At 43.1% G+C, this 20,433-nt stretch overlaps 1 long non-coding RNA gene across 2 annotated transcripts in view; it reads left to right on the forward strand.

Moving 5' to 3' along the window:
• LOC126060326 (uncharacterized) overlaps positions 1-20,433 on the forward strand; it is a 95,347-nt gene that overhangs the window by 40,672 nt on the left and 34,242 nt on the right. Inside the window, exons 2-4 of one of the 2 annotated variants that reach the window (XR_007513566.1) lie at positions 15,569-15,635; positions 16,124-16,370; positions 17,880-17,997. This is a non-coding gene — a long non-coding RNA (uncharacterized LOC126060326). The remainder of the gene's footprint in view (positions 1-15,568; positions 15,636-16,123; positions 16,371-17,879; positions 17,998-20,433) is intronic. The other variant, XR_007513567.1, reaches the window with a different exon arrangement.

The following is a 20,433-nucleotide window of genomic DNA, read 5'->3' on the forward strand; positions in this document are numbered from 1 at the left end:
GCAGAGACATCCTCATTGGCCTCATTGGAGGCCAGAGGGCAAGAGAGCCCTGGAGGTTTATACAGGTCAGCCTCCTGAGCAGGGAAGAGAAGCCCGGAGGGGCTTTGGAGGGAGGTAGGCAAATAAGATCATACACAGACGTGGAGCTGTGGTTAAACCTTGGACTTCCTGTCTTCTGCTCCTATGCTGTTCCCATAATGCTGTGGCTTAGACAGAGTCCCTGGGTGGTGCAATCATTAACTCGCTCAGCTGCTAACAGAATAGTTGGTGGTTCAGGTCCACCCAGAAGCACCTCAGAATAAAAGTCCTGGTGATCTCCTTCCAAAAGCTCACAGACATTGAAAACCCTATGGAGCACAGTTCTACTTTGACACACATGGGGTCACCATGACTTGGAATTGACTCCACAGAACCTGGTTTGGTTATGGTTTAGACACACTGAGCCTAGCAGAGAACTCCAGAGAAGATCCCTCCTGAGGCCACCCTTAGGCCCACAACATCCTTCGGCATTAAACTATTTTTTTTTTTAGTAATATTTCATTGTGTTTTTTAGGTGAAAGTTTACACAGCAAATTAGGCTCCCCTTTAACAATTTTTGGAACTCTGATGGCGAAGTGGTTAAGAGGTCCTTGGACGGAGACCCTATGGGACAGTTCTACCCTGTCCTATAGGGTCTCTATGAGTTGGAATTGACTCTACAGCAACAGGTGTGTGTGTGTGTGTTAACAAATTTTATACAATTTTATGTGTCATTGGTTACAAAAGTATGTTTGGTGAACATTAAACTTTAAGCTAGCTAGTTCCCCAAAAATTTCATTTTGGGAAGCTTGCTCTGGTTCTTGGCAGGCATATCTTGGCCAGGGATACCTTCGAGCCCTTAATGCAGCTATAGTGGGCACTAGCCACCAGACTGGCAACGTTTCAAGAAGGAGAGAAACTACTTTCCTGTCTTTTGCATCTGGCGATGAAAGGATCTGTCTGAAGGCATTTTCTCTAAGTATACATTTGCACTTGGTTCCCCAGCTTTATTCTTATGTAATGTCCTTGGCATGAGACGCCAGGTTTAATGAAAAGGAATCATCTCAGGGGACTGGGGTGTTCTACCGCGAATGAGTTGTTTATTCACCTATATCCTTGGTTCGCTGGGGGCGAAAGTCATAAAACAGTTTTAACAACACTGACCTCTTCCAAACGCAGAAGTTACGAGAGCAGTGTAATGAAAAATGCAAAACTCAATGTTCTCATAGAACACAAACTCACCCAGAGGTCCTAGAGAAAGAATTCTCAGTTCCTGTCCTAGCAGGATTGTTTCCAGAGAAATGAAGCTTTGCTCACAGGCAGTTCTTATGACCTGAGTAGTCATGTTCCCAAAAGAAGCTAACTACTAGAGGCTACAGTGACTTTGTTGTAAGTGTAATAAAGCCAAACCTCCCCCGACCCCCAAGCAAGGCCCTACGCACTGTGCTTCCCCACCCCCCCACCCCCCCACCCCGCAGGGCTAGGGAAGGTTTTTCCCCACCCCAGTCTTAAGCAGTTTTCCTAGGTATCACTGGAATTGACTGAAGAGGCACAGAGTTAAAGAAACAGATCCTGACAGCAGTGGCTCTGGCGCAATGGCCTCCTTGCCGTTCTTGCCTCAGGGCATTTGCACTTGCTGGTCCCACTGTTTGGACCACTCTTCCTCCAGATTTCTGCGGGACTCGCTCCCTCACCTCCTTTGGGTCTTTACTCACAGGCTCCCTTCTCAGGGAGCCCTTCCCTGACCACCCTAATTCAGATTGATGCTTCACCCTTGCCCACCACCCTCTTCCCTATCTTACTCATTTCTTTCCATAGCACTTACACCATCGAACGTACCTTTCCTATTGTATTTTGTTTCGTGTTCTTATGCTCTCCACCCTCTCAAGAATGTATGTTCTATGAGGGCAGAGAATTGTATCTTGAATGCCAAGAACTGTGCTTGGCACTGGGTAGGTGACCTAAGTATTTGTTGAATAGATGAAACTGATTTGGTGCCTCTAACCTCATTTGCATCATCCTGAAACCCTCGGACCAAAACCCATTGCTGCTGAGTCGATTCTGACTCATAGTGACCCTGTAGGGTTTCCAAGGCTGTAAGTCTTTATGGAAGCAGACTGCCACATGCTTCTCTAGGGAGTGGCTGGTGGGTTGGAACCGCCAATCTTTTGGTTAGCAGCCGACCACTTCAACCACTGCGCCACCAAACACCCGGCTCAATGCCACCAAGCCTTCCTTGGCCCAGCTGACCAGAGAACGCCATCCCAGCTTTGTGTGTGCTTTTTGCAACCCTTCCCCTTTTCTGGTTTGTGTTCTGGTCATCTGTGGACTTGCCCCATTTCTCCCACTCTACTGTAAGTTCCTTAATGTTAGGGAGCATGGTTTGTCTGTTGTTGGCCTTTTTCCAGTTTTGTTTTTGCCATCTTTCTATCCCCAAGGATATATGCTCAATGTGCACCGTGGGTGGGAGCGGGGTGGTTGTGAATTCCCCAGCTGAGTAGTCAAACTGTAAGCTCTTTAAAACCAGAGTTCTGGAGACTGGACACTTGAGTCCTGGCCACGTGGCCTTGGCACACCCCATCCTCTGAGCCTGGTCCTCCTATGTCTGAGGAGGGCTTGGACCAATGACCTCTCAGGTTCCTCCTATGTGTTACATGTGCTGTGGGGCCAGCACTTAGGCAGGAGGAGTGCAGTCTTCATCTTTGAGAGCCCACAGTCTGGTCTGGATAAAATAAACATGTGGAAAGAAGTTAAGGACTCAAAGACGACACCTGTGCCTGGAGCAGTCCTGGCCTGGGTGGGTGGCGTATCTAGTCCTACTCCCACTACTGGAACTCCAGAGCACAAAACGTCAGGAAACTCAAGGAGACTGCATGGACTTCCATTCTTGCCAGAAAACAAAACAAAACCCTTATAGCTCACATGGTTTCATTTGGTTAAACTGTTTCTCCTTCTGTCCCTTCCCCAGGGCATTAACATTTGCAGGCAAAAATTGGACTGTGAGTTTTTTCCCCTTTGCTCAGCTATTGGTGTACAAATATGGCTTGAGTGAAGTCTCTAAAGGACTGTCAACCCCCACCCCAACCCCATTCGCCCTTATTCCCTGACTAAGAGAGACATCATGGGTTTACACCCAAGAGTGGAATGTTTCAATGACTCTCAGAAAAGCTCTCCATGTATTTTTAATTTTTTTCAAATCCATAAACAATGCACTAACAATATTCTTTAAACAAATCACTCATACTCTTAACTTTAACACAACATTATTTTCACCAACCGCCTTCCAGTTTTACCTCTATGAATACATAGTTTACATCATGGTAGTCAGACCATACAAATAACCCTGTGTTCTACATTTTTTCTCTTAATATTTGTTTATGCAAGTACACATTTTCCCCAACTGTCTTCTTCTTAAATACCACAATTTGGTAAATTCAGGTTGAATCCATCACTGATTATTTACTGGAATGGGTGCAGAGCTAAAACCATGAAGGACACAGAAAGATTAGAGTTGTCTCCTGCCCTCAAGGAGATAAGCCTCATGGGAGATAAAATACACACATACACATAAATGAAACAACCCCAGACAGCAAATAACTACATAGGGAGTTGTGTGGTACACATCATGATACACTCATGTCAGGTAGTCATTTGAGGTGGTGGGGTGTTCATCAAGCACTGGGGGAGAAGGCTACCACCCCTTGAAGATGAGGGAGTTAATTTAGCCATGATGAGAGGTTTCGAAGAGGCAGAGGGGAAGGGAGGGGAGTGATGATTCAGGTAGGGATAGCTGGACAAAGGCATGAAGGCTCCAAATAAAAGGGACAATTTTTCCCAGCCAAGGTATCTCATATGCAGCTACCACCTACATGTTGCTATGGTGCTGAACAGGTTTCAAAGGAGCTTCCAAACTAAGACAAACCAGGAAGAAAGACCTGGCAGTCTACTTCTGAAAATCAGCCAGTGAAAACTCTGTGAATCAGAATGGTCCGATCCACAACTGATCACGGGGATGGCACAGGACAGGGCAATCTTTTGTTCCGGTGTGCATGGGGTCACCATAAATTGGGGAGCAACTCGGTGGCAGCTAACAACATAACAGTTAATTTGAGGGCCACCGAGGCAATTGACTCATCAGGCACAGAAGGTGAATTTGTTGGGGAATAGGTCAATAGGAGTCAGAGGTGACTCGATGGCACCTAACAACAACAGCAGGATCAAATATAAGAGAGTAATGGGGTGGGGAGAGATCTGGAGTTTCCTGGTAGCCAGACAGAAGGAGGAAGTTGTCACTGGGATGCAGAAGGGGGGGTATGGTGAAAGCAGTGCTGTAGTCTCATTGGTCTGGCAGGGGTGTGCAGCTTGTCCTTGTTATTTTGTTTTGAGATGGAGATCTGTGCATTTAGAGGTAGCCAGTAGACCAGGGGAATTTAAGATGCTGGAGAGGAGGAGGTAGAAGGGGAAGCAGGCTCGAGGCCTAGGAAAGGGACAGCCCATCAGGACTCACACGTAAACACTCAGGCCAAACCAGGACCTTGTTCATCTCGTTCACTGCTCTGTTGCGGCCTAGAACAGTGCCTGGCACAGAGGAGGTCCTCAGCAAGTATTTGTTGAGTGAGAGCTGGGTTGAGTCTAGGTTCGCTGTTTCTGTACAAAGTCCAGCACATCTTCATTCCTGCTCCAGGCCTCAGTATCACCCCAGCAAGATGGACTTGGTTTCTCAAGTGCACTTCACGGTCATTCAGGGGCAGGCCAGGCTGGGAGGCCACGTGGGTTTCACGAGCTGATAATCCTGAGCCTTGCTGAGGCCTGTAAGAGTTGGCACTTAGGGCTGATGGCTTGAGACCCCAGTTAGTCATCCTGGCAGCTGCTTCCTGCCTTCTTTCCCTTGCTGTCTTCTGTTTGGACCTCTCAGGGTGGTAAATGGATATTGCCTGGACTCGTCAATTATTATAGCTGAAAGGTGGCTTACACAGCAGCTCACATACCTTCCACGTTAAACAGATGAACTGACTCAGGCCCAGGCGGGGGCCAGGGCTGAGCCACCTGGCCGCCTGGTGTCATCCACGGCAAGGATCCCCTCAGCTCACAATCCAGCCGCATTCATGCACGTGTTTAATAAACATTACTGAGTGCCTACTATGTGCCAGGCACCATTAAGTGCCGGCAACACAGTAGTGAGCAAACATAAAAACGCAGAGGTGAGGAGACTGACCCTCAACAAGGTAAGGTAGATGGTGAGGTGACAAGGGAAAAGCTGGAGGGTGGGGGTAGGGAATGATGGGACTTGTAGAGAGGGTAGCCCAGGAAGGCCTCAGTGAGCAAATGACATAACAAAGCGTTGAACAGGAAGTGGGGGAGAGCTTGTGGCTATCTGGGTGAGAAGTGGAACAAGGCCCTGCGGTGGTGGGCCTGGCGTGTCCCAGAACAGTCAAGAGTGCCTCGAGGGGGAGTAAGAGGTAACGAGGCCTGAGGGGTAACGGCAGGTGGTGTGGGATCTTGTAGGCCAGTGGTGAGGCCTTTGGCTTTTATTCTTCCCACTTGTTGCCCAGAATCTATTTCATGACCTGTCCTTTTCCTGTTCACTCTCGTGGGTGCTAGGACCTCTGTGGCAGTGGAGAGAATGGGGGAGCCAGCCTTTCCCCAGGGCTCTTGGAACCGCAGAGCATTGGTGTGGGCAGCTGCCTGTGCCATCTGTGCTAGGCCCGCCCCCGCTCCACTGCTCCACAAGTCCACCAGGCCAGCAGGACACAGTGGCCTCACATTTGAGGACAAAGAGACAGAGCACAGATGTAAGGCCAAACCAAATTAACTGAGTACGTAGAATCTGCAAAAATAACCGAGTGAGTTCACAGCTGAAGGCAGTGAACAGAGCTGAGTGCCCAACCCTTGGCTAAGTGAAGGGTAGAAGCAGATACATTTATGCAAAAGTGCCTGACAAACAGTGATGTCCTCATGGTGATCCATTTTATTAGCCCAAGCTTCTAATTTCTCGTGTCCCATGCTTTTTATGCTTCCTACCAGTGTTCCATGCAAGTGAAGGCCTTTGTTCTGTCAACCTTGCCAGGGGCCATTGTGGATGCCAGGTCCTGGGTGGGCAGCTGGGGCAATTGGTTGATTAGCAATGTAGTTTGAGAGCAAGCTCCTGCCTGCCAGTGTTCCCAGCCCCAAGGAGAAGGTGCTACCTGCACTAGGGCAAGTCCAGGTAGGCAGACCCATTTGCCTGGGTATCCCAGCCTGTCCAGGTGACCAGGCCCCCCTGGTCTGTGGATATCCCAGGAGGGCCCTGGGTAGAGCCAGAAGTAAAGGCCAGAGCACTGTCAGATTTCAGCCAAGCTGGACTTGGACTCTGGCTCTGCCTGTGGTTCTCATCTGCCTGCCCACTTTCCTTCTCCAAGGTAGTCCAGTTCAGTAGAAAAGTCAACTCAGCAACATAATCATTGACTATCTTGTAGCTGCCACTGCCTTTGCAGAGAGTACTAAGGTTGACAAGGCATGAAGCCTCCCTTCAGGGAGACTGAATCTATTGTGTGTGTTTGTGTGCATTAATTCACACATGCTTGTGGAAGGCACCCTGGGGTATTAGGAAGAGTTCTGAACTAGAGTGAGATGGTCACATTCCAATGCCTGGCTACTCAACCTATTTCCTATGGGCCTTTAGGTCTTCCACTTGTCTTCTCAAAGCTTCCATCTCCATTGCTGCTCAGCAGGGATAGTGATACTTGCCCTGTCTGCATCAGAGGTGTCATGGATTGAATCATGTACCCCTAAAATATGTCACCTTGTCTAGACCGTGAGTCCCAGTGTTGTGTGGTTGTCTTCCATTTTGTGATCTGATGTGATTGTCTTATGTGTTGTAAATCCTAATCTCTGCCTGTGGTTAGTGAGGCAAGATTGAGTTGTATTAAAGAGAATTAGGGTGGGATGCAATACCGTTACTCAGGCCATAGCCCTGATCCAATGTAAAGGGAGTTTCCCTCGGGTGTGGCCTGCATCACCTTTTACCTTACAAGAAATGAAAGGAGAGAGAAGTGAGCAGAGAGGGAGGGACTTCCTACCACCAAGAAAGAAGAGCCAGGAGCGGAGCCTGTACTTTGGGCCCAGCATCCCTGTCCTGAGAAACTCCTAGACCCAGGGGAAGAGAAAGCGTTCCCTTAGAGCTGGCACCCTGAATTCAGACTTCTAGCCTCCTAAACAGTGAGAGAATAAATTTCTGTTTGTTAAAGCCATCCATTTGTGGTATTTCTGTTACAGCAGCACTAGATAACTAAGACAGTTGGGTTGTTGGGAGGATTAGGTGGGGCAACGTCTATAAGCAGAGTAAGGTACTCTGCACACACAGGGGGGTTACATTCATGAATATTCACACAATGTATGTGAACACAGAAAAGCACAGGTATCATGCTGATGAAAAGAACAGCCTAAAGTCAAAGAAGGGACACCCAATGGGAGCAAGAAAAGAAACCCCAGAAAAAGATGCAGGTTGTCACTCCAAATATATCTCCATGTGTGGGTATATTTATTGATGTAGGACTGTGCACTGCCCAGGTCCCTGAAGTCCCACCCCTCCATTCCTAGCTAGGTGGCAGAGAAAGAATATTCCTGCCGTCTCTCAAGAGACTGCCTGATCCCCAGGTTGAGGCCATCATTATCATCAGCTATAGACATTACTGAGCATGTACTAAGTGTGAGGCATCAGGCTACAAGGAAAGCTAACACATAGCACCCAGTAGTAGGTGCACAACAGCATGACAAACATTCTACAGATATTCTCTTAATTGTTGACCATAACTGTGCAGGATACGTGGTGGTCTCTTCATTTTACAGATAATAATAACAAATAATACTTATTAAACACTTTTTGGAAAGTGTTTAAAATGTATAAGTACATTTAATCTTCACTATAGCTTTTTTATAGCCCTGTGGGAGCCTTGGTGGCACAGTGGTTAAGTGCTATGGTTATTAACCAAAAGGTCAGCAGTTCAAATCCACCAGCCACTCCTTGGAAACCCTATAGGGCAGTTCTACTGTGTCCTATAGAATTGTTATGAGTCAGAATCAACTTGATGGCAGTGGGTGTGGTTGGGTTTGAGATAGCCCTGTAAGGCAAGTACTGTTATCACCCCCACTTTACGGAGAAGGACACTGCAGCAAACTGATTAAATACCTTCTCCAAGGTCACACAGGTAGTATGTGGTTATGGTCAACTGCCTGCTTACTCTCAGATTAATTCCCTGTCCTTCCTAACCCTTGTGGTATATCACAGAGAATAACATTTTCAGGTTCTCTTGCTCTCTGGCTTCTAGGTTGGTTTAGCCAATGGGAAGCACTACTAGAAGCTTGGAGAGAGAGTAGAGGAGGAGAGAAGACAGAGTATTTCTCCCTATCTCTCTCTCAGCTTCCTGTGGTATGTCTGGCAACAACTATATCTCTTACACAGATCCAGTATCTGTTCTACAGCCCCTCCCTTCATGCTCCTAATTCCCATCAGGAAGCCTCCATAGAGTTCTAGATGTCACCAGATGGCCTACACTCTGGGCTTTAGCAACACTACTCCTTCTCATTGAACCCCCTGTACAGTAGCTTCCTATGCTTGCATTAGGCTTCTTAGTCTTTCCAACTCCAGTGTTACTGATCCCCTGTGTTAAATTCTCTCTGCTTGGAAGACCTAGAACACTTGCTTTTTTCCTGGGTGAACCCTTAGTGATACTCAGGCAATGCAACAATAGAGCTCACAGTCTTAACCTTTTCACACGATAAAACACTCAGACTTATGTACCTTGCTCTAAGTTGTAAAACTAATGAAATATAATATTAAACAAGAAAAACTGGGAGAATATCCTTTCAGATATCAAAGCATACCTTGGACCTATAGTAATAAAAACAATATGGTGCTGATATAGAATCAGTGGAATAAATCAATAGAACAGAATAGAAATCAGAAACAGCCATGAGAGTCAGAGAATATTTTACTTGTTAAAAGGGGCATTTCAAATAAATGGGGAAATGGTAGTTGTTATGGATTGAATTGTGCCACCCCCCAAAAATATGTGTCAACTTGGCAAAGGCCATGATTGTCATTATTGTGTGGTTGTCCTCCATTTTGTGATCTGATGTAATTAACCTACGTATTGTAAATTCTAACCTCTATGATGTTAATGAGGCAGGATTAGAGGCAGTTATGTTAATGAGACAGGACACAATCTACAGGATTAGGCTGTATCTTAAGTCAATTTCTTTTGAGATATAAAAGAGAGAGGCAAGCACAGAGGAGAGGAACCTCCGTACCACCAAGAAAGAGGAGCCAGGAATTGAGCAAGTCCTTTGGACCGGGGGTCCCCATGCTGAAAATCTTATAGACAAGGGGAAGGTCAATGACAAGAACCTTCCCCCAAAGCCGGCACAGAGAGAAAGGCTTCCCATGGAACTGGTGCCCTGAATTCGGACTTCTAGCCTCTTAAACTGAGAGAATAAAGTTATGGTTGTTAAAGCCATCCACCTGCAGTATTTTTGTTATAGCAGCATTAGATAACTAACACTAGTAAAAAGAAAAAAAAAAGAAAAAAACACTAGTAGAGAGGGATAATTGACTCATCAATTTAGGAAAAGATCCCAGAAGGATTAAAGAGCTAAACCATATAAAAACTCTAGAAAAAAATAAAGGGATACTTTATATATTTTGTTTATTTATTTAATCTTGGAATTAGGAAAGTTCTTTCAAAGCAAGACTGAAAACACAAAAACCATAAAGGATAAAGCTGACAGATTTACAATTTACATAATAATTTAAAATGTTAAATTTTGGTATGGAAAAGAACTCAAAGTTCTAAACAAATGCTGCCTAATTGGCTTTGTTTGGAATCTCTTGATTTATGGGTGCTCTTCTTGTTCCTTCAATGGGGAAATTGTGCATTTCTAGCCCGTCACCAGCTTGAGACACAAGGAGACATCTAAGAAGGTTGGTGAGATTCTGCCTATTCCCTCATGGGTTGTTTTGTTGGGCCCTAAAGCTGCGAAATGAGATAAGCTCAAACCAAAGGTGTTTGCAAAGTGGAGATGAATAGGGCAGGAATTTTGTACCCTTTCTAAAGAAATTTATCATCTTGGCCTACTTATTATTTGGTAATGAATACTTGGAGAAAGCCAGAGAGGCTAAAACGAAGAAGCTTCTGAATAACTGAGAAGTGGGCACCTAAAGCAGTTTGGGGAGGAGACATCGCCCAGAGGAGCAGAGCAGCCAAACAAAGAACTTAGTTTTTAATTAGTTTGTGTTAATAAGTTTGGGGCTTTTCCCCTTACAGAAAACTTTAGCTCAAACTACCTTTATTGATTTTCTTTCTATGGTATAGACTGGGTCTCTGAACCGTTTAAATGATTTTGTTTCCAGTTTGAGTAACTTTTCCACAATAAATTTTTTTTTCTGAATTAGAGTTTTTATGTTATTTAAATATATATATTAAGACATAAAATAAGTTGAAATCTTGGCGGTTTCTTGGCAATTGTTAGATGGACATTTTGCCCTGCCTCAAGACACTAAGCTTTCTGTCCAAATGACCTTTGCCCTGAGGTTTGTTACCTTTGTGGGCTTATTTAGTGAAACTTTTCCTATAAACCAAACTTGTTTTTGTTGGAAAAAATAGAAAAATAATGCAACAGATCCACCCGAAAGATATCAATATGCTTTTGCAAAAAAAAAAAAAAGGCAAATTCCATCCTTTTTTGGTAAAAAATAGAAAACTAAAAAGAAACTCATACACCATATCTGTATATATGTGTACTAAAAGTTCTGGAAGTTCCTGTTAAGGGTGATAGGAAAATTTGGGAATGATTAAGGGTAATGATTATACAAAATGATGAACATAATGTCACTGAATTGTACACGTGAAGATTGTTGAAATGGTAAATGTTTTGTTACATAGATATTTACCACACACACACACACACACAAGGTCTGGAAGGACACTTGATGAACTGTTGACAGTAGCTACACACAGGGAGTGGGAAATAAACAGAGTAAGGAAGGAGGGTAAAAATCCATTTACCTTATGCATTTCTGTATTATTTTTTCTTGAAGAAGAACAAGGAGCCCTGGTGCACAGTGATTAAAGCGATTGACTGCTAACTGAAAGGTTGGCAGTTTGAAACTACCAGAGGCTCTGCAGGAGAAAGATTTGGCAGCCTGCTTCTGTAGAGATTTACAGCCTTAGAAACCCTATGGGGTCACTGTGGGTCTGAACAGACTTGACAGCAGTGGGTTTTTAGTGAGGCCAGTGAAAGCCCTATGGATAGCAGCAGAACATTGTCTGACATCTTTTCGGTTGGAAGGCACTCAAAATATGACTGGGGAAGAGCTGCCTCCTCAAAATAGAGTAGACTTTAATGATGTGAACGGGAGTAAAGTTTTCGGGACCTTCATTTGCCAATGTCACACGACTCAGAATAAGAAGAAACAACTGCAAACATCCATTAGTAATTGTAATGTGGAATGTATGAAGTATGAATCTAGGAAAATTGGAAGTTGTCAAAATTTGAAATGGAACGCTTGAAGATCAATATCTTAGACATAGTGAGCTGAAATGAATTGATATTGGTCACTTTGAATCAGACAATTATATGATCTACTAGGCTGAGAATGACAAACTAAAGAGGAATAACATCATATTCATCATCAAAAAGAACATGTCAAGATCTATCCAGAAATACAGTGCTGTCAATGATAGTATAATAGCCACACGGCTACAAGGAAGACAAGTTAATATGACTATTACTCAAGTTTACACACCAACCACTAATGCCAAAGATGAAGAAACTGAAGATTTTTACTAACTTCTGCAGTCTGAAATTGATTAAACATGGAGTCAAGATGCATTGATAATTACTGGTGATTGAAATGCCAGAGTTGGAAACAAAGAAGAAGGATCAGTAGTGGGAAAACATGGCCTCGGTGATAGAAACAATGCCAGAGATCGCATGATAGAATTTTATAAGACCAACAACTTATTCATTGGAAATAATTTTTTTTTTTAACAACATAAACAGCCACTATACATGTGGACCTTGCTGAATAAAACACACAGGAATCAAATGGACTACATCTGTGGAAAGAAGTGATGGAGAAACTCAATATCATCAGTCAGAATAAGCCCAGGGGTCAACTACAGAACAGATCATCAATTGCTCATATGTATGCTCAAGTTGAGGCTGAAGAAAATCAAAACAAGTCCCTGAGAGCCAAAGTACAAACTTGAGTATATCCCACCTGAATTTAGAGACTATCTCAAGAATAGATTTGATGCATTGAACACTAATGACCAAAGACCAGACAAGTTCTGGGATGCCACCAAGGACATCATATGTGAAGAAAGCAAAAGGTCATTAAAAAGACAAAAAAGGAAAAAGAATGTCAGAAGGGACTCTGAAACTTGCTCTTCGACGTAAAGTAGCTAAAGCAAATGGAAGAAATGGTGAAGCAGAAGAGCTGAGCAGAAGATTTCAAAGGGCAAACCGAGAAGACAAAGTAAAGTGTTATAATGAAATGTGCAAAGAGCTGGAGATAGAAAACCAAAAGGGAAGGCCACACTTGGCATTTCTCAAGCTGAAAGAACTAAAGAAAAAATTCAAGCCTCAAGTTGCAATATTGAAGGATTCTATGGGGAAAATATTAAATGGTACAGGAAGCATCGAAAGAGGATGTAAGGAATACATAATCACTGTACCAGAAAGAATTTGTTGAACCATCTCAGGAGGTAGCGTATGATCAAGAGTCAACGGTACTGAAGGAAGAAGTCCAAGCTAAACTGAAGGCACTGGCAAAAAACAATGTTCCAGGAACTGAAGGAATACCAATTGAGATGTTTCAACAAACAGATGCAACGCTGGAAGTGCTGACAAGTCGATGCCAAGAAATTTGGAAGACAGCTACCTGGCCAACCAACTGGAAGAGATCCATATACGTGCCTATTCCAAAGAAAAGTGATCCAAGGGAATGCGGAAATTATTGGACAGTATCATTAACATTACATGCAAGTAAAACTGTGCTGAAGATAATTCAAAAACGATTGCAGCAGTACATCTACAGGGAACTGCCAGAAATTCAAGCCAGATCCAGAAGAGGACGTGGAATGAGGGATATCTGTGGTGCAATGGATCACTTTTTATGTGGCTTTTCTAGCCATGGCCTTGTAACTCCCACCTAAGTGATTGGGTAGGATTGTGCGATGGGGTAATTGTGGCCCACCAATGGGATTGGTCAGTTTTGCCATTCTGGTAGGCTTGAAATGAGCCACCCCAGTGGTGGGAAAGAATCTCACCACTATCAAGGAGGAATAGCCAGAAGCCAACACGTCCTTACAGCCTGGGATCCCTGTGCTGAGAAGCTTCTGGAAGCAGGAAACCGAGAAAGAGTGTGTTGTAACTCTGAAGATGGTGAGAAGTGGAGGCAGGAGAGACCTGGCAGTAGGAGACAGCCTGATGGGCTTCCCAGCCCATGGAGAGAGAAAGCTGAGTGCCTTTGGGCAGAGGCCTAGGACCAGGGAGAGGTGTGCCTGTGAGCACAGCTGGGAAGAGGTTGTCCTGATGGAAGTACTGTATCCTTGAGTGTTCTTGAGTGTGAATAATAATCTGCTACTTCCCTAGTACACCCCATAATTGTGAGTATCGTCTCTGAGTTCTGTGTGGCCATTGCCATGAATTATTGAACCCAGCAGAGAAGTAGTGCCGTGGGAGACACAGTTGGTGTCAGAATTGGTAAAGATGGCACATAGAGGAGGCGTGCCTGACCTCCGCCTCATAGGAATCAGCCTTGGGCTGTTGATCTTGATTCTCCTTCCCCCTTGTGAAGTTAGCGGAGGTCAGGCACGGCCCCCACACCATTTTTACAATATCATTGTTGATGTTAGATGGACCTTGGCTGAAAGCAGAGAATACCAGAAAGATGTTTATGTATGTTTTATTGACTATGCAAAGGCATTTGACTGTGTGGAGCATAAATTACAGATAACATTGCAGAGAATGGGAATTCCAGAACACTTAATTGTGCTCGTGTGGAACCTGTACATAGACCAAGAGGCAGTTGTTAAAACAGAACAAGGGGATACTGCATGGTTTAAAATCAGGAAAAGTGTGCATCAGGGTTGTATCCTTTCACCATATTTATTTAATCTGTATGCTGAGCAAATAATCCTAGAAACCAGATTATATGAAGAACAACATGGCATCAGGATTCATAGAAGACTCATTAACAACCCACGGTATGCAGATGACACAACTTTGCTTGCTGAAAGCGAAGAGGACTTGAAGCACTTATTCATGAAGATCAAAGACCACAGCCTTCAGTATGGATTACACCTTAACATAAAGAAAAAAAAAAAAGTCCTCACAAATGGATTAATAAGCAACATCACGATAAACAGAGAAAATATTGAAGTTGTTAAGGATTTCATTTTACTTGGACCCACAATCAATGCCCATGGAAGCAGCAGTCAAGAAATCAAATGACGTAATGCATTGGGCAAATTTGCTGCAAAAGACTTTTTTGAAGTGTTAACAAGCAAAGATGTCACTATGAGGACTAAGGTGCGCCTGACCCAAGCCATTGTATTTTCAGTTACTTTATATGCATGCGAAAGCTGGACAATGAGTAAGAATTGATGCCTTTGAATTATGGTGTTGGCAAAGAATATTGCCATGGACTGCCAGAAGAATGAACAAATATGTCTTGGAAGAAGTATAGCCATAGTGCTCCTTAGAAGTGAGGATGGCTAGACTTCTTTTCATGTACTTTGGACGTATTATCAGGAGGGACCATTCCCTGGAGAAGGACATCATGCTTGGTAAAGTAGAGGGTCAGCGAAAAAGAAGACCCTCAATAAGGTGGATTGACACAGTGTCTGCAACAATGGGCTCAAACAGCAATGACTGTGAGAATGGCACAAGACTGGACAGTGTTTCGCTCAGTTGTATGAGTCAGAACCAACTCTACAACACCTAACAACAACAATAGTGAGACACAGAGTTAGGACTTGAACCCAAATTGCCTCCTGATTCCAGGCTTATCTGGTCATGTAGAAAACAGCACTTTCCAAAAAGAACAATAGTGCAATGTAGTTGAGTGTTGACTGAGAACAGTGTCTTAGGAGTCTGGTGGTGAGAATGATCACTGAGCCATGGGTAACTGACTAAGGAGGAGAACATTCCATGCAAGGGGAATGCTTTGGGGGGTGTGATGGCTAAGGTTTGTATCAACTTGGCTGTGCCATGATTCTCAGCAATTTGGCAGTTATGATGTAATTTTGCAGCTATGTAATGATGTCATCACCTCCATAATGAGATCTGATATAATGTAATCACCTCCTTGATGAGATCTGTTATAAGCAGCCAATCAGTTGAAAGGGGGTTTCCTTGGGGGTGTAGCCTGCATTCAATATAGGTGGACTTTCTGGCAAAACTCACTGGGTTTTGCTCGCTCTGGATCCTGTTCATCTGACCTCCAGTTCTTGGGATTTGAACTAGCAGCTTACCTGCTGATCTCAGGATTTGTTCGCTTCCGCAGCCTGTCATACAGAGGCCTGCTGTCTAACCTGCCAATCTTGGATTCACCAGCCCCTGCAGCTACATGAGTAAGGAGAAGCCTCCAGCCTGACCCTCCCACTTGGGACTTTACAGTCTCTACAACCACGTGATACATTGATACAAATCTCTTTGTATATCTATTTATACACTTCATTGATTTGGCTTTTCTAGAAAGCCCAGCTAGGGCAGGAGGGATGAGGTGGGGAGGACAACGAAGGCACAAGGCAGCATGGGGGTGGCTGCCAGGGTGTGCAAGACAACCACTGGGCTGGAGGGCTCAGGCAAGTGAGTCTAAGGGGTGAACAGAATGGTGACGGGGAAGCAGAAGTTTGAACGGGCAAGGGGATGGACTTGATTCTGAGGGAACAAGGAGCCAGTGCTTTGAGGAGACTGATCTAGACTGCAGTTCCCAAAGTATCATTCAGGGACTCCAGGGGTCCCCCAAACCCTTCTGGGGAGTTCATGAACTCAAAACTATTTTCATAATAATGCTATTACTTGCCTTCTTTACTCTCGTTCTCTCCTGAGTGTACAGTGGAGTTTTCCAGCAAGGAACTAAGGAAGACCTCCAGTCAAAAGCCAGCAAGGAACTGAGACCCTCAGTTGAACAACCCATGAGGAACTGAATCCTGCCAACGACTACATGAGTAAGCTTGGAATAGGATCCTTCCTCAGTTGGAGGAAGGATGAGACCTCAGCCCCAACCAACACCTTGATTGGAGCCTGTGAGAGACTACCAGCCAGAGGAGACATCTAAGCTACACCTAGATTCCTAACCTATGGTAATTGTGAGATAATAAATGTTTGTTGTCTTAAGCCACTAAATGTTGAGGGTAAGTTGTTACACACCAATAGAAAACTAATATAGGGACAGATGTGAGGTATCACACATAGGAACTTATTTTTTTCCCAATGTTTTATTATGAAAATGTTCCAATGTACAGAAAAGTTGGAGGAACTTTTTAGTGAACATCCATATATCGCCGCCTAGATTAAACTATTTTTAATAGTTTGTTATATTTCTTTTATTGATTGTTTGAATCAAGTGGAATTGATGTTTTTGTTTTCACAGGTCAAAAATGATAAAACATTGACAAGTGTCAAACGGTTCTGTCTTACATCTGTCTTTTTTTCTTTTTTTTTTTGGCCAAACCATTTGAAGTAAGTTGCAGAGTTCATAATACTTTATCCCTAAATACTTATCTCTTAAAAATCAGGATATTCTCCCCCCTTAAATAATAAACACCATTATCGCACCTAAGAAAATTAACCTAATGTCACCTAAAAAAATTCCAAATGAAATCAATATATATTCCATATTCAGATTTTTCTGGTGGTCCCTCAAATGTGTTCTGTAGCTAGATTTTTGAACCAGAATCCAATTGTGGTTCATACATTTGGTTATTATGTCTCTCTGGTCTCATACGCAGAGCTTCTAGAAGAAGGATTCTCAGCTCTGGTCCACGGTCTTCAAGGAAATCTCTGAGAGTCTTGAGCACCAACATATAATTGTGTATATGTGTGTATACTGGTGGATAGATGTGTTTCTCTTGGAAGAGAATCCATAGTGTTCATTAGATTCTCTAAGAGATGACACACCAAAGGGTTGAGAATCAGTGGTCTAAAAGTAACAGATGAATGACTTGAAGGGGGGGAACAGGCAAACACTATGCCTGAGAAGCATTCTACCAGAGGGTGGTTTTGGGGAATGATGAGGTTATTCTACATGGCTTTAGACAATTAATATAATCTCTTTGTTTGGGGATAATAATATCGATCTATCTACCTCAGTGGGAAGGTGCATGTGAAAACACTTTGGAGAGTATCACAATCTATGCTAATGTAAGTTATTAAAACTACAGGGAATTCAAGTTTGTGAGACCTTTTCACCCTGATTTCTACCCAAGTTGTAGTGAGGAGAGAAAGCATGAAGTCTGAGGCTGGTTTCTTATGTTCCCTTTCCAGTCATACTCTGGGTGAAGGGACCCAGAAAAAAGACAAAATCTGGATTTATCTCTTGGTTGGCGTAACACTTGCTCGTTCATACATCAGTTGCTCTTGCATTGTCTGGCTGCGGGCACAGCTGGCAGCTTGGCTAGACTCCTGCCTAAAAATGGGAATAAGTCAGGGTTTGTCACTTCCAACAGAGCTCTTTCCCACCATAAGTAGCTTGCCAAGTTACTTCAGTATCCTTCCTATGGGACATGGTAATCTTATTTTTTTCATGCTTCTTCTGGAGGACTCAGAATATTGGGTATTTGATTTAAAAAAAATTTTTTTTTTTTAATCAGGGAATATGTGCCCAGGCCAGAACTGGGAGTGGCGAAGGGGCTGGAATCAGGACTCAGAGTTCCTTAGCCAACTATTCAGGACCTAGACTTCCTTGGCCAACTATTTCAAGCAAACCAGGTAAGAATGATGAATACCAGGTGGTCTAAGAAAACTGGAGCCCTCTCTCACTCAAGGTTTCAGTTGAGGAGAAAGGTCTATAAAACCAGAAGGATCTTTATTTTAAAGAAAATATCCTCTTTATTGGTAATAAGCTTAGGAAGATTTGGTTGGGCAAATTCCTAATAATACTTCCTTCAGTTTCTATGCCAGCTTTTGTTCTCAAATGCCAGGTGTGAATTTCTCAATGTCGTATCTTTATGGAACATGGCATGTTTAAACAGAACCATTCTACTACTGCTCACCTCTCAGTTCTGTTTTATGTTCTTAAAATGGTTAAAAACAAAGATCTTTTGAAAGGTGTTAATTAATCTTTCAATAGCTAGGAACTTGACTGAGCTACACGAGCCTAATAAACACCTTTAGACTATTTGGGAGCCAGTAAGAAGAAGAGATCCAACAGATGTGAGTTTGAATTAGTTGGTGACCCTGGCTAAGCTATTTAACATCTCCAAGCTTGGCGTCCTCACTTGTAAAAAGGGGAGGGAAAATTCACTCCACAAATACATTTTGCATGTTTACCACATACCAAGCGCTGTCCTAGGTACCCAGGAATACAAGGATAAACAGAACAGACATGGTCCCTGCTCTCATGAAGTCTATCGGCCCAGAACCAGGATCCTAACAAAAGATTACATAATTAATTAGTTCCAATTACAATAAGAGCATCTACCTCAGCAGATGTTGTAAGGGTTAAATGAGCCAATTCACAGTCAGGCATATTCAAAACTGGTGTCATTAATACTATTTATAAAATCAAATGGGTAGACAACTCAGTCAATTCACGTCGTATAGTTCACAAAGTTCATATTCTTCATCCTAGTGAAGTGAGTAGTGTCCATCTAAAAGCTTGTGAGTGGCCGTCTAAGATACAACTATTGGTTTCTACTTGCTGGAAACAAAAGAATGAGAAGAAAATCAAAGTCTTAGAGAAGAAGCAAGTCTACAAGGCTAATAGCCACCGCCTCATCTATCCTGAGACCAGAAGAACTAGATGGTGCGCTGCTACCACTACTGACCTGTTCTCACTGGGATCACAATAGTCGGTCCTGGGTAAAATGGGAGAAAAATGTAGAAGGAAACTCAAATTCTTAAAAAGGTCAGACTAACTGGACCATTTGAGACCAGAGTACGCCCTGAGACTATTGCCCTGAGATACTCTTTAAACCTTGAACTGAAATATCCCTAGCTCACTTTTCAGTGAAACAACAAACTGGCACACAAAATAAAGGATATTACCCGTAAGCATGGTGCTCTACTAAAAAACTATCTATATGAGACCAAAAGGTCAATGTTTATTCTAAAGCAAAGATGAGAGGATAAGGGGTCAGGGGAACTAGAGTCCTGGAAATCGCAACCAGAACACAATTAAAGAGAATGTTGACACATTGTGAAAAATGTAACTAACGTCACTGAATAATTTGTACAGAAATTGTCAAATGGGAACCTCATTTACTGCGTAAACTTTCAGCAAAAGCATAATAAAATATTATTTTAAAAATAGTTTATTGAGAGCCTAAGATGACTAAGCATATTTGGGCCCTTGCCTATTTAATGCATATTGTGCAATGATCACCACTATCCAAAAGGTTTTCACCACCCCAAACAGATCAATTATTTTTATGAGAGATGTGATTGTGTGGCTCAGAGACAGGTCGGGACCAGATGGGCGAACTTGGCAAAGTCACTGAAACTCTGGGTTTCAAGTTACTTTATTTGTAAGTTGCTTCTAAAGTCTCCTTCAATGTTGAAAAGCTCGATAAAATGACTTCATAATATCATGGCGGGGTAAAGACCACTCCCCAAAATGAGAAGATGTAGGTTCTAGGCCTGGGCTTGCCACACATTAGCTCAGGGGTCTAGTCAAGTCATTGAATGTTTCTGAGCCTCAGTCTCTTCTTCCGTAAAATGGGCAAAATGAAATTTGCCTTAGTGAGGCAAATTTTCTGTGAGAAATTAATTATATAACAGAGAAAGTATTTTTACTATAAAGAGTTGTAGAATGCAGTATGTGTTATTTGTAAGGCTGGAGTGCAATTTTAAAAGAAGACCCTTTTTAAATTCAGCTTAAGTATTATCAAGAAGTGCTTGCGCTCTCAAACTAGTGCATGAACGTTTTAAGTTCCTTGTCGGAGATGGGTCATCAGATTGAGGAGGGTCAAAGAGGTGGGTAATTGAACCCCCATATTTTATAAAGTCTAACTCTCAGTGATTCGCCTGTTCTTACTGTGTGTTCTTGACATTTTACCCCAGACCTTTTGAACCTGGTCTGTTGTCCAGAGATGATTATAAACAATATTACTGAATTGTCATTGTTGTTCTTAGGTGCTGTCGAGTTGGGTTCCAACTCATAGCGACACTATGTACCACAGAACGAAACACTGCCTGGTCCTGTGC

Source organism: Elephas maximus, chromosome 17 (genome assembly GCF_024166365.1).
Source record: "Elephas maximus indicus isolate mEleMax1 chromosome 17, mEleMax1 primary haplotype, whole genome shotgun sequence".
Lineage (NCBI taxonomy): Eukaryota > Metazoa > Chordata > Mammalia > Proboscidea > Elephantidae > Elephas > Elephas maximus.